We start from the raw sequence: 15042 nt of genomic DNA, 5'->3' as shown, positions 1-15042 counted from the left end.
TCTGCTCAACACCTGAGTGTGATGAACTCACTGAGCTACAGGAGCATTGCTGCTCAACACCTGAGTGCGATGAACTTCACTGAGTTTCAGGAGCAATTCTGCTCAGCATGAAGTGTGATGATTTCACTGACTTGAGCAGGCGCAAGGCGACCATGAGTCGCAGTCACTTTTAGAAGGCTCACTGGGGTTAAACGCATTTCTGCGGGCCCCTGGGGCAGCTGAGACCCAGTGTTTGTCCAAGGGTAGTCCGCTCGGTTTACACAAACACTGGCGGAAAGATGAAACCGGGGGGGGGGGGGGGTTGGGGGGGGGGGGCAACTGAGCGGCACTGGAATGGTCATGACCCAGCTGGACCCAGGGGATGGAGTCTCCACTTGCCCTGGCTATAACTGTCGTGAGGCTGGATGGCGGCACGATTGAGTAAAGCGGGAGGAGTGGAACAAAAGCGCCCTCAGAAGCGTCTGACTCCAAGGAGGAGGTGACGGGTGAGTTGTGACATGCAGGGGAAGCTTGCGCAACGGTCGCAATGTCTAACAACTCGAGGCACGAATGCCCGTGTAGTCGGGGGTTGCCCAGGCCCCCGTTAAAACACGCCCCTTGTACATGGCCCCTCTGTTGAAGAGGGTTTGGCAGCAGACCGGGATGAACTATAGTCACACAGGGTGAGCTGCTCTGCCACGGTCACCTCGGGACTCGATCATGAAGCTAGCGCTGAAGCGGTCACATATGGAGGAAGCCAAAGGCTGCGACTACCATATACCCCAGGAGCCTCTGAAAGCTCTTTCAGTGGGACCCTTTCTCACTTCGACACCAGCTGAACACACTCTCATTGGAGAGACGTGTTAGACCGAGTCCCTCTCCGAAACTGAAAAAGAGATACTCTGCCCGTGGGCGAGATTACTCTCTTCCAGTTGACCTGAAGACCCAATGGGCTCTGGAGCACTCGAGGGGAAGGACACCACATGTCTTTCAGGTCGGAGCTGCAGACCAATCTTGGGCCAAGATGGTCACGACTCACCACCTAGTAGCACGAAGAACGAGTTTGCAACTGGCCTTCGTACTGGCTGGAGGAGCGGCTATATCAAATCCTTCGCCAGCAGGATAAGATAAGCACGCACAAGTCAGGAGCACTGCTCCACACTCGGTGTGATGAACATCACTGAATTTTCAGGAGCACGTCTGCTCAACACCTAATGTGATGATTATCACTGACTTGAGCGGGGTAGCCGAGCTTGAGGTGGGGCAGCAAAGTAGAGATAGTGGTGTTAGTGTGCAGTGCAACACTTACCTGTCTCCACTAGTGGCAGGGGGACGTGAGAAGGCGGATGACCGGGTCCTCGAACGCCCCAAGCTGCCTTCTTGCGACCAAGGGAAGCTGGGGGATGTAAGGCTATTACAGGGTCACACCCGCCAGACTGGTCCACTTGGGACTCAGGAATAGAAAATTTGCTCTTTTTCTGAATATGTGGGTACCGCTGACCCCGTTTTTATAGGGGCCAGCGGCGGAACAGACACACACATAACAAAAAACTCCAGCCGGCCCTCCAACCAGCCAGAGGGAGTGGATCGGCGACCACTCCATGAGCAACTCCTCCATCCCTGAGAGCCCGTCCAGGTTCAGCGTTTTCTTTTGCGCTGATGCTTACCACCTGGCTTGGCAGCGCCTGGAGCAGGCTGGGCGCCCCTTCCGCGGCCGGCTCCACGCCGGAACCTGGGTGAAGGCTGCTGCGATGGTTCGGCGGGAGCTGAGGCGGCTGCAGGCGGACGTCCTCGGCGACGAACAGGCGGAGGATCTGACCTCGGCGGGCGGGTGAAGGCAGCAGCGTCCCTCCGAGGCAGGATGTGCCGGATGGCCTCCGTCTGTTTCTGAGCTGTAGAGAACTGTTGGGCAAAGTTCTCCACAGCGTCGCCGAATAACTCAACCTGGGAAATGGGAGAGTCCAGGAACCGAACCTTGTCCGCTTCTCTCATATCGGCCAGGTTGAGCCAGAGATGGCGCTCCTGGACCACAAGTGTGGACATCGCCGAACCGACCGCGCGAGCTGCAACCTTCGCCGCCCGAAGGGCGAGGTCAGTTGCAGTGCGGAGCTCACCCATGAGCTCACGGTCCGATCTACCTTCGTGCATGTTCATGAGTGCCTGGGCCTGGTGGACCTGGAGCAACGCCATGGCATGCAAGGAGGAAGCGGCTTGCCCACAAGCTTTGTAAGCCTTGCCCGTAAGAGCGGACGAGAACTTACAGGCTTTAGAGGGGTGACGAGGATCACCTCTCCAGGAAGCGGCCGCCGTTGGGCATAACTGCATCGCAACGGCCCGCTCCACCGGAGGGATATCCTCGTAACCCTTCACCGCTCCCCCATCAAGGGTAGTGAGGGGGGAGGAGCTACTTAGGCGGTTTCTGGCAGAGAAAGGTGCCATCCATGCCCTCGTAAGCTCCTCATGCACTTCAGGAAAGAAAGGAACCGGGGCGGCGGACTGAGAACCAGTACGGCCCGCCCCGATATACCAATCATCCAACCGAGACGGCTCGGGACACGGTGGAGGGTTCCACACGAGCCCTACCGCCTCGGCGGCCTTTTTCAGCATAGCTGACATTTCTGGATCTGGCTCGGGCAACACTGGTCTCCCGGAGGGAGGCAGTGCAGCCGAGTCGTCATCTCCAGAGTTCAGCTCCCCCTCAAATGCTGCGATTGACATCGTATCCCCTGGAGGGGCCCCAAATGACACGGCTGGCCTGTCCATTACAGAGGGACCAGCGGGATCAATGGGGAGCTACACCGGTTGCGGTGTGAAAGAGGAGTGAGGGACCCACGGGGCCTGGCCGGGCGGATTACCCCTCACTGTGATCCTCAGATCACCCAGCTTGGACGGCACCCCAGTCTTTCTCTGGGAAGGTAACCCAGAGTAAGAACAAGGGTGGGGCCCAGAGGTGGGGACTGCACGAACGCTTTTGACGAAGGCGAGTCTAGATCTCAACACCGAGATGGTCATGTTCCCGCAGTGAGAACATGACTCATCCACGAAAGCTGCCTCGGCATGCTGTAAGCCCAAACATGCGACACAACTTTCGTGACCGTCAGAGGGGGATAGTGCCAGACCGCACCCAGAAACGCACGGATGGAATGGCATCTTGAAAAAGACGCACTCACATCCGTGTTGCTCTTTTAGGAAATTTAGGAAATCGTTGAATACAACAGCACTCTTCAGAGACATCAAAGGCGAACGGCTCCGAAGCGAAAGGCAACTAGTGCGTGCATCCACTTCCGTATTTATACCCGCACCGCGGGGGCGGAGATTTGTGATGCAAATCACGCACGCCAAATTCCATTGGCTCGTTCAATAGTAATCGAAGATGATAGGCTCCCTAGCGTGATCCCAATTCAGTCGACCGTCGACTACGTCCGACGTTATCGACTGAAAGGGAACCCAAGTGCAGTTTATTAATACTAAACAAGATGAAATATAAAACAAAACTATGAACAAGGACATGACACTTAGCATCAGTGGTTACAGGGAAACAATACTTGATAAGGAACAAGGCAAACATGAGGGGTTAAACACACAAGGCTAAATGACAAGACAAGGGACACCTGTGACCATAATCAAGACAATCAACCAATGACAACACAGAACACATGGCAGGATCACATGAGGGCCAGGGAATCACATGACAAGACATGTAACATGACTGAAATGAAACATGGACCAACCCAAGACATGACAATTATTGTGCTCACTATACACTGTGCCACAAACTGCCACACTTCCTGCACAAGAACTCTTCAGTGATGACATTTTCAATAAAAAAAAATAAAAAATATTTGTTGACATAATATTAAACTTTTCAGAGTTAATTTGTGTAGATTATAATGTCAAATGACAAAATACCAAAGTTTGTATGTCAATAAATAAATGTGTTGGACACAGAATAGGTCAGGTGATGTTTTAGCCTCCTGTTTTCTTTAAGTGTCTTTACATTAATATCATCTGCTAAATGGAAAGTAATAAAGTTAAAGTTAAAAGGTAACAATTTACAATAAGGTTCATTAGTTAACATTAGTTAACTAACATGAGCTAACAATGAGCAATACATTTGTTACTGTATTTGTTAATCTTTGTTAAAAAATACAGCTGTTCATTGTTTGTGGTAGTAACAAATAATTCAGACACCAGAAGGGTGCACCCTTTCTCATTAAATGAATAACTGGTGATTGTGATGAACCAGTTTTGTTTGAACACACCTACTCTACTCTGTTAGTCCACATGGATGAGTAAATGCAAACTCAACTGTCATATTTCCTATTTAAACAACTAGTAAATGAGTGTTCAATTTGAAGAGGACAAACAATGTTCTCCCTAAAGCTCTTTCTGCTGTTGGCAACTGCACACAGTGAGTGTTTTTTATATTTTAAAATTCTGAAGGAGTTAAGGGGGTATTGTTTAGATGGTTTTAGGGAGTTGAAATGTAAAACCCAATTCAATTTTATCAGTATTTTGATTCTGTGTAAAGCATTTTCTTTTTGTTGGTCTCTGCAGGTATTGATTCTCAGGTTGTGCTCACACAGTCTGAACAGTCAGTAGTTGTGGCTCCAGGTGTTTCCCACAAACTGACCTGTGCCTGCAGTGGATTCACTCTTAGTAGCTATTGGATGTCCTGGATCCGCCAGGCACCTGGAAAAGGATTGGAATGGATCTTGGCCTATCATAGTGACTCTAGCAAAAGCTCAGCTCAGTCAGTCCAGGGCAGGTTCACAGCAACTAAGGACAGCTCTAATTTCTATCTCCACATGAATCAGCTGAAGACTGAAGACACTGCAGTGTATTACTGTGCAAGAGACACTGTGGAAACACTAATACAGGCAGCTGTGCAAAAACTCATGAGAAATGAAGTGGACATGGTTGAGTTACACTGAAAAAAGGGAAGAGCTTCTGAAGTGACATAAGGCCTGTCTGAAGTGTTTTGAATGTATTAAATACAAAAACATGTTAATATTAAAATGATTCCTTATTTCAAATCATATTTGCTTAAATCAGTAAATCAATACTGACTAGTCTGTTTCCAACAGTATGTCTCAGTATGAAATATCTGTTCAGTTTAGCATACATTTTCTTATATTAATAATGGACTGGATTCATTTTTTTCTAATTACCTTTCTACCACTAAAACTTAATTAGCTCTATGCTGTCAATATGGAGCGTATTTTAACAAAAACCCTGAAGATACAGTATGATTTTTAAAATAATAAACCAAACATGCACCATTATGCACCTATAAATCCATGATTCTTTAAATGTATCTTGATAAGCTGCAAATCCAGCCTACAAGGCAGATAAATGTGGAATCACAACCAGCTGGTTCTAAAATGAGTTAGATGCACCATATGCATATATTTTTACATATTTCTCTAGCAGGCCTCGAGGCACACACCCTCTGAACTCTCCTCACAGACATGCTAGCTCAGCACTTTTCATTGTTCTTTATGGGATTTATTGTTCTTCAGCCCTCTGGCGTAACTCTCACTGGATTTTTTTCTGAGCAGTTTTCTGAGGCTTCCGATCTTTTCTGAGGCTCTAATCTCTAGTCAGATGCATTCAAACCATTGATAAATTGATGCACAATAACTGAAAGAAATATCAGAGAACATTAAAATTGATTTCCAGTAGGGCTGAACGATTAATTGCATTTGCGATAATATCGCGATATCATGAAATGCGATTTTGTAACCGCAAAAGCTGCGATTACACTGGCACGTGACACGCGAGAGAAAAGCACTCTGCAGATCAAGCATCAACTTGACACGCTACGCATAGGTCTGGCATACAGGAAAGAACAGGTTTTTTTATGTATGTGATATTGTGTTATTTATTCTCTCTCCAACAATTCTGGAAAGATTCAGAGAGTTTCAGAATCGAGTCTGAGCTTAGTTTTTAAACACAGATGCCTGATGACGCTGCACATGCTTTAGAAACTACCGTATTCTGCTTGCTTCTAATTTCTCTCTCTCTCTCTCTCTCTCTCTCTCTCTCTCTCTCTCTCTCTCTCTCTCTCTCTCTCTCTCTCTCTCACACACACACACACACACACACCCACACACACACACACACACACACACACACACACACACACACACACACACACACACACACACACACACACACACACGATACCGCTCGAACCTTCCTAAAAATAAGCTTTCATAAAGTTCGGGGTTTAAGAGAATTACAAGGACAGTCGCGGGCTTCATTGCGGTTTTGCCGCTTTGATGTTAGGCTACTCCTGCAATGCGCGGTCTTGGCCGCCGGAATTTTCCTTACAAATGCTCCACAAAGGCATTATTTATGTATTTTTGAATGCAGTTGGCTTATATATTAAAAATATGAAAATCACTGAGAAAGCTGCTTTCATTTTAAAATACTTACGCGCGCTTTGTGAAGAGTGCTCGACTCATGTATGCGGCTGTGAGTGACTCATTGGTTAAATGTACTTGCATCTCAAAATGCTTTTATGACGCGAAATTAATGTAAACACGGTCAGTTATATCTTAACCCAACAAGACAAACGTCTCAGGTTACTATTGTAACCATAGTTCCCTGAGAACAGGGAACGAGACGATGCGTCCATCGACGCCATGGGAACGCCCCCAGCGTGACTGCGTCTGAAGCATCTATGTCAACTAGTCCAATGGAAAGAATGAGCGTCACGGGCGGGTGACGTCATGACCAGGATATGATAAAAGCACATCCGGTGCAAACCGGCATTAGCTTCGAAAATTGCCGAAGCAAGCCGATCACAGGGATGCAGGAAGTATGGCAGGGTGACGCATCGTCTCGTTCCCTGTTCTCAGGGAACTATGGTTACAATAGTAACCTGAGACGTTCCCTTACGAAGGGAACTCAACGATGCGTCCATCGACGCCATGGGAACGAGAATACCCAAAGCGCCAGAATTCCAAGTACCTGAGTGTCAGTCTGTTGTAACTAAGCACTAAGCACCTGAGAACCTGGGGCAGCATCCAGGTCCAAGCTGTAAAACCTCATGAATGTGAGCGGTGAGGACCAGCCCGCCGCATCACAAACGTCTTGGAGAGAACTCCAGATAATACGCTTAGAAGCCATACTCCTAGTGGAATGAGCCCTGACCACCAAATGGTTGGCCAGAAGACTCACAAGCAAGAAGAATAGTCTCGACTATCTATATGCTCAATAGGTTGGATTTTCTCGACAGAGAAGTCCGATGAACATAAGTGTCCAGTGCTCGCACTGGCACAAGAGGTTCAGCTTTTCCTGGTCCGAACAATGGGGGAGGACAGAAACCTGCAGCACAATAGGCCTCGGAATAATGGTAGGCACCTTTGGAACATATCCATGTTTCGGGTAAGATTGCCTTGGCCATCCCGGTGCACTCAAGGCAGGTGGGGACCGAAAGGGCCTGAAGGTCTGACTCTTATAGGGACGAAATAGCTAGCAGAAAATAGTCTTAAAAGAAAGGAACTTCTCTGAGACCAAATCTAAGGGCTCGAAGGGAGCCCCAGATAGGCCTTCTAGAACTATTGCAAGGTCCCAAGCCAGCACCTTAGTGCAAGTTGCATGCCTCAGCCTCAAAGTGCCACGAAGGAAACGAGTGATCAGGGGGTCTCGACCCAAAAATGTACTACCCACCAGGGCGTGGAAAGCCGCAATGGCCGCCACACATATTATACCTTAAGCGTGGAAGGACATAGACCTGATACAAAGCGTTCTTGCAGAAACTCGAATACTGTGTTTACTGAACAGTTAACCGGATCCCACTGACGCTGGTAACACCAAGAAGTGAAAAACTCTCGAAATATGAATATAGTTTCCTCGTAGCGGGAGCTCTGGAGCTTAGAATGGTCTAAACAACCTCGGTTGAGAGACCACTCTCTATGAGTTGGGCCCCCTCAGAGGCCAAACCCACAGTTCCCAAATCCCCTGCCGGGGGTGCAATATTGCATCCCCTGCCTGAGACAGAAGGTCTCTCCTGATCGGGACCTCCAAGGGAGGTCCGTCGAGGAGAAAAATTAGGTCCGCAAACCAAATTCACCTCGGCCAGGGTGGTGCTACTAAATAGGCTTATTCCATCCTGGCGGATTCACTCCAGAACTCCTGGGAGCAGAGCAACGGAGGGAAATGCGTACAGACGTAGCCTCGGCCACGTCTGCACCATAGCATCCAGCCCCGAGGGGACTGGTTGAGTGAGGGATAACCAGAGTGGACAGTGCGTCGTATGCTGAGACGAGAACAAATCCACTTCTGCCTGGCCGTAAAACTCCCATATTTGCTCCACCGCCTCGGGGTGGAGTCCCCTGGCCTCAGCCCCTGCCTCGACAGGGTGTCTGCTCCAATATTCTGGCCCCCCCCGGAATATACACTGCCCTCAGACAGCGTAATTTCTTGAGGGACCAAAATAAGAGGCCACCAACGTGTTGTCTGTGGGTCAAGAACCAGAGTTTCCTCCATATAACCAAGGCGCGGGGATACTGCCGCGTGATCTTGATCGTAAGGAGTGGGTTTCCCCTCAGGGAGAACCCTCTGGTCCTGAGCCACCTCTGTAAAGGTCTCACGTACAGCAGGTCAAAGGGTATCACATTGGACGCTGCTGCCCTGAGGCCTAACAGTCACTGTTCCAGAACAACACATGATGGCCCCTCAGGTCTGGGAGGAGATGTCTCAACGCATTGAAGACGACCATCATCTCTAGGCAATTCATGTGCCAAGAGAGATGATGACTCCTCCACAAGCCCTGAGCTGAGCGGCCTTCCAATACCGCTCCCCAGCCGGTGAGGGAAGCATCTGTCGAGATCACAACTCGATGGCAAAGAGCTCCCAACACCGGACCCTGGGTTAAGAACCAGTGTTTCCTCCATATAACCAAGGTGCGGAGACACCGCCGCGTGATCTTGATCATACGAAGTGGGTTTCCCCTCGGGGAGAACCCTCTGGTCCTGAGCCACCACTGTAAAGGTCTCATGTACAGCAGGCCAAAAGTTATCCCGTTGAACGCTGCTGTCACAAGACCCAACAGTCTCTCTAACTGTTTTACAGTGCGTGACTGGCCTAGCCTCAGCTCTTTCGTGGCTGTTAGGATAGCAGCTACACGAACGGGCGACAGAGTGGCCCGCATCGTCACTGAATCCCATACCACACCAAGGAAAGTGGTTCTCTGTACTGGAGAAAGCACACTCTTCTTGGCATTGAGCCTCAACCCCAACATCTGCATAGGAGCGAGAACGACACCTCGGTGCCGAACCGCTAACTGTTCTGATTCCGCTAGAATCAGCCAGTCATCTATGCAATTCAGAATGCATATGCACTGCAGCCTGGCGGGGCCAGAGCTGCGTCTACACGCTTCGTGAATGTGCGGGGTGATAGAGCTAGACCGAAAGGAAGTGCCTGATACTGGTGTTCTTTGCCCCAAAGAAAACCTCAGGAACCTCCTGTGCTGAGGGAGGATGGAGATATGGAAGTATGCGTCTTTTAGATCTATCGTGACAAACCAGTCCTCGGATCTGATTTGAGTCACGATCTGTTTGAGTGTCAGCATTTTGGAATTGAGTTCCAGCACCAAACACTCCAACAGACGAAGATCTAGTATGTGACGCAGCTCTCCATCCTTTTTTGGAACAATGAGATAACGACTGTAAAGACCCGACGCAATGTCGGGTGAGTACACCTGCTCTATAGCTTCCTTTGCTAACAGGGCCTTTACCTCTTGCTCCATTACCAGAGCCTGCTCGGGATGCACCACTGTGGGCAGCACCCCGTTGTAACGAGGAGGACGAGAACCAAACTGGATTCTGTATCCTTTCTCTACAATCTGCAGGACCCAATGAGAAATATTCGGCAGAAGCTTCCACGCTGCCAGAAAATTTACTAAGGGAACCAGCCTCTCGAGGCTGGTCTCTGGTGTTATCGAGACAGCCAATTCCGGAGCCTGAAACATAATGGCAGGAACTACCTGAACTGGCCGCTCTAAGGCCCCCCTCAGAGGGCGCGAAACCGATGCTGTGCCGCAGCATAGCATCAGCGACTCGCTGGAGACCGCTGCGCCCTGAAGCACCGAGGGTGGCAGGGTTGGCAGAACGGTCTCGTGAGGACCCCGAAATGGAACGGGCACCGTAAAATGAGGTGTACACCGCTCCACTTCGGTCGGGGCTGTCCTCACAGGCCTGATGCGTGAACATCAGGACCTTTTTTTCTTTTGAGCCGCAGCCTTCTCAGCGTGAAGAACGGTCCTCGGATCCGGCTTCTGCTTTGAAGGCTTTGGCTGCTGTGTTGTGTATGAGAAACTAGACGGCTGGAGCTGCTCACGCCCAGCAGCCCCAGGGGGTTGGACATAGCGAGGGAGAGATTATCTTGTATCTTTCTCTATGATTCCCATCAAATTGAGCCAGAGGTGTCTCTCAGTGACCACAAGGGCTGCCATCCCTGAGAGATAAATCTGTGGCCCGACGGAGTTCTCAAACCCCATCGGGCCAAACTCCCTCACTTCTGTCCAAATACCGCAGCAGGTCAGCCTGATATGCTTGTAGCACTGCTATGGTGTGCAAGCAGGCCCATGCTAGACCCACTGCCATATATGCTTTTCCCACTAGATTAAAAAATAGTTTTCTTTAATGGTTTAGTGAGAGAAGCCGACGCCTTCAGGTACAATACTGAACCGGGAGACAGATAGCTCGCAAGCGTCTGTTCTACCCGGGGTATTGCCCCATAGCCATACCCTCTTAACCCCCAAATATCTGAATATACATGAATGTGGGGGCTAAAAGACAAGAGGAGTAAGGCTTTTTCCATGATCTAGACAGCTCGCTGTGCAGATCGGGAAAAATGGAAGGCCCCGTGATGGAGGTGGAAAAATAGAGGGAAGGAAACTCGTTTAATTTATTTTATTTTTAGGACGAGTGCCCCCCTATTTCTGCTGGCCATAAATATTTAATTTATCTACAGCCTTAGTAAACACTTCCACCAGCTTATTATTTTTTATATATATTTTTTATATATATTCACTTTATTTTATATATAATATATAAACTATCATATATATATATATAGGCTATATATATTTCTCATACGCTGGGGAAAGAGATGGCAAATTCACTTCCCCCATGATTGTGTCACTTTCAATGCCCAGCACATCTACCTCCTCGGAGGTAGAGCACTGAAGCATTGATTTCTCTCTCTCCCCGGGCGGAAGAGACCGCAGCGCGGGCTTCCGAGACCGGCGAGAGAGCACTGGATCCCTCGTGGAAAGGGAGGAGATAAGATCCGCGGACCCGTCTCCAACCCCGTAAAGAGATCCTATTCGCGATCCACAGGAATGCATTCTCCGCGCTGCCTCGGCAGACGCGGGACCTGTCACCCTGAGAATTGCGAGCCCGGCCACTTTCCTCGAAAAGTGACAGGCGGGAGCGGAGCATGCGAAGCGAAAGCTTCTCACAATGTTGGCAATCAGCCCCCTCGGAGGCTGATACCGCATGCTCTACTCCCAAACACATCACACAAAGCTCGTGTGTGTCCCTACTCGTTAAATAGCGCGAGCAGGGAGAACACAGAGTTGTGCAATTGTTTAGTTTCCATAAATATATATATATCAGACAGACAACAGTAAATATAACAGACAGTTTGACACAGATCGCTTGCTGAGGCAACAGAAGCTGATGCCGGTTTGCACCGGATGTGCTTTTATCAAATCCTGGTCATGACGTCACCCGCCCGTGACGCTCATTCTTTCCATTGGACTAGTTGACATAGATGCTTCAGACGCAGTCACGCTGGGGGCGTTCCCATGGCGTCGATGGACGCATCGTTGAGTTCCCTTCGTAAGGGAACCACATTTACAATTTCAAAAGAGATATGTGGATTAGTGTGAATGCGGCTTATCGTATAGGGGGAAAATCAGTGCAGCTCTTGAATGGAAAACGTTCAGACAGCCTACTTATAAATACTGAAAACACTCTTTGTTTATTGCTTGTAATGTGTTTTTGTTCCTCTTTATTTACTAGCTTTTATATTTTGAAGCTATATTAGTTTATAGCCCATTTAAAATTCTTAACATGTAATTGGTTTAATTAAAGTTTATATATATATATATATATATATATATATATATATATATATATATATATATATATATATATATATTTAAAGTATGTATATTTACACATGTATTTAAATACATATTTTAAGTGTCAAAGATTAATTAATGAGAAAAATTAGATAGGATCATAAGCTGCCTAAAGATTCCCATCCCTACTGTACAATGATTTATTGCTTGTCTTTGTCGACTAATACAGAAGGTAAAGAAATTAAAGTTATCGCATATTAAATCGCAATCGCAATATTGGTTACAAAATCGCAATTAGATTATTTTCCATAATCGTTCAGCCCTAATTTCCAGGCCAGGAAAAATAATAGTGGAAATAAATGAAATACTTTATCTGCATATGGCAATCTTTGTTGTATTCCAAGTAGCCTGTATGTATGGTTGAGATTGTGAGTTTACATAATAATAATTAAAAAATAAAAGAAAAGAAAAAAAAATAAAAAAAAATCATACATTTTTTTATTTACTGCCCTGCTGAAGCTGTTTCACCTAACATATATAATCCACAAGACAAAATAACATCTGCATTTATATTAATACCCCATTAAAAAGTTTACAAACACTGTACAAAAGAAAAATAGGGCACAATGTAGGCCTACTGTATAAATATGAAGGGATTTCCCATATTGTTTTTTTTTTTTTTTCAGGGAACTAGGGTTACATACGTAACCGAGACGTTCCCTTTCAAGGGAACTCGAGCTGCGTCAAGCTGTGGGAACGCCAATACCCACGTCGCCATAGGAGCAAATGACCGTCATGTGGGAACTAGCGCACAGAGGACGAGAGCACCTGCGCCCCAGGAGTGGAACTTAAGTCCAATTCATAGAACTTAACAAATGTATGCGGTGAGGACCACCCAGCCGCATCACAAACATCACTTAGCGATACTCCTGACAACAATGCCTTAGAGGCAGCCATACTCCTAGTAGAGTGGGCTCGTACAGCCAAAGGTGAATGCTGAGCAGCCGACTCATAAGCAAGTGAGATGGCCTCAACCACCCACTTGCTCATTCTCTGTTTAGACGCGGGACACCCTTTCCTGGGTGGCCCAAAGCACACAAATAACTGTTCTGATTTCCTCCACAGGGCAGCTCTATGGACGTAAGCGTCTAATGCCCTAACCGGGCAGAGAAGGTTAAGTTTCTCCTGATCTGATGACACAAAAGGAGGAGGATAGAAAGCCTGCAGCACTGTATGTCTAACAGCATTAGTAGGGACCTTAGGGACATAACCTGGTCTAGGGTATAGAAAAGCCTTAACCATACCAGGCGAAAACTCCAGGCACGAGGGTGCAACCGACAGAGCCTACAAAATCTCTGATTCTCTTAAGTGAGGAGATTGCAAGCAGAAAAAGAGTTCTCTTACGAGAGGTTCTCTCGTATTGCGTAAGTTTAGCTTACGCTACGGGGAAAGATTCATCTTCTCGAGATACTGAAGCCAAAAAATTATCCTTAATTTTGTATTCCTTGTCAACGCAGTGCAGCAGCTAGCAGACCTAGAGCAGGCCATCTCGATAAGCGACTATATATATATATCTATATATATATATATCTTAGTATATAACCTATAGTGGCTATATATCAAGATACTGAAAGAATAGGGGAGAAGGAGCAAAGTAAGAAGAAAATCAAGAGTTCTGGTAGGTCTCTCAGCTGATCCACGTCTACCTATATGAATACGACACCTATCACAGCATCCATATACAGTATAAGCTCCTTCAGTATTATTACAGCTATCGCGTTTCTCAGGAGCAAATTACCCTCCTCCATCCCCAGCTCCTCCTCTCGCCCAATCAGGATGGCATTCTGATTCCCCTTTGAATCAGACTGAATTCTTGAATTATGTTGTACATTCAAATCTTGAATTAATAATATCTGCAATACATTAATTTTGGTTCTGTTCTGTTTATCCTAATGGTGGTTATTGCTGCTCTCCCTGCTCTTATCCATGCTAGGCTGCATGGATGCGCAGGGAGTTATTGGCCACAACAGACTCATACCGCCAATCCTAACTGTATGTTAATTGTCAATTGTATTTGACTATAAAGTGGGCCTGACAGAAACAGTATTTATGTTGTCCGAGTCTGGTTTCACACTCGATTGTATCGAACCCTGGTGCATTTGGGTTCATCTTACATCAGCACACACAAAATAAAAACAGCAGAGTGATCGACACTTGGGTTTACTGTTTGTGTGTAGTATGCCATTTATTTGCTGCTCTTATTGCACTCACTCTACAAAATGACACTGCACGCTCACTTTTGCTCGTATCCAAGGTAAACCATCACACTCCTACAAGCTTTTGTTGAATTAGTGTTGAATTGGTTACTTTACTTCCCAAAAAAGTGTGAACCGAGTCCGGGTTGGTTTCACATTCCTATTCACACTCCTACATGTAGTCTCAGGTTTGGTATCCCGGTGCGCTCCAGGGTCTGCATGACAGCTTTCACATTACCGATTTTTCATGCGAACCGTGCCCAGTTTTGAACTAAACTGCTAGTGTAAAAATATGCTGTGTCTCGCAATCAAATGAGACTGAGTCTCATTATATCTTAATACAGACAAATAAAAGCCCCTTACTGTGTTCCATACAACCATTGTAGGATTTTGCATGTGGAAACCTGGATCTACTCTACTACCAAAAGCCAAAACATGACACAATCATTGTAATGCTGCAATCAAGCAGGTCCTCCAAGTCATTGGACGCTTATAATCACCCTGACCTTTGAACTGTGCTACGCTTCATATCCAACACATTGACAATGTGGCTCTCCTCCACAGAGACAGGCTAATTCTTTATGATAAAGGGCAGACAGCAAGCCGAAAGCAAAGCAAATAGAGATGAAGCTTGTTAGATGTGGATACAGAACGCGGTTCTGAGAAAAGATTGCCACAAAGGTCAGCTCAGTCATCTTCTGCCAA

The sequence above is a fragment of the Siphateles boraxobius genome, unplaced genomic scaffold, assembly GCF_051911475.1.
Source record: "Siphateles boraxobius isolate OS27281-9 unplaced genomic scaffold, OSU_SipBor_1 66, whole genome shotgun sequence".
Classification (NCBI taxonomy): domain Eukaryota; kingdom Metazoa; phylum Chordata; class Actinopteri; order Cypriniformes; family Leuciscidae; genus Siphateles; species Siphateles boraxobius.
The sequence above is the reverse complement of the archived record's forward strand: the minus strand, read 5'-3'. Positions refer to the sequence as shown.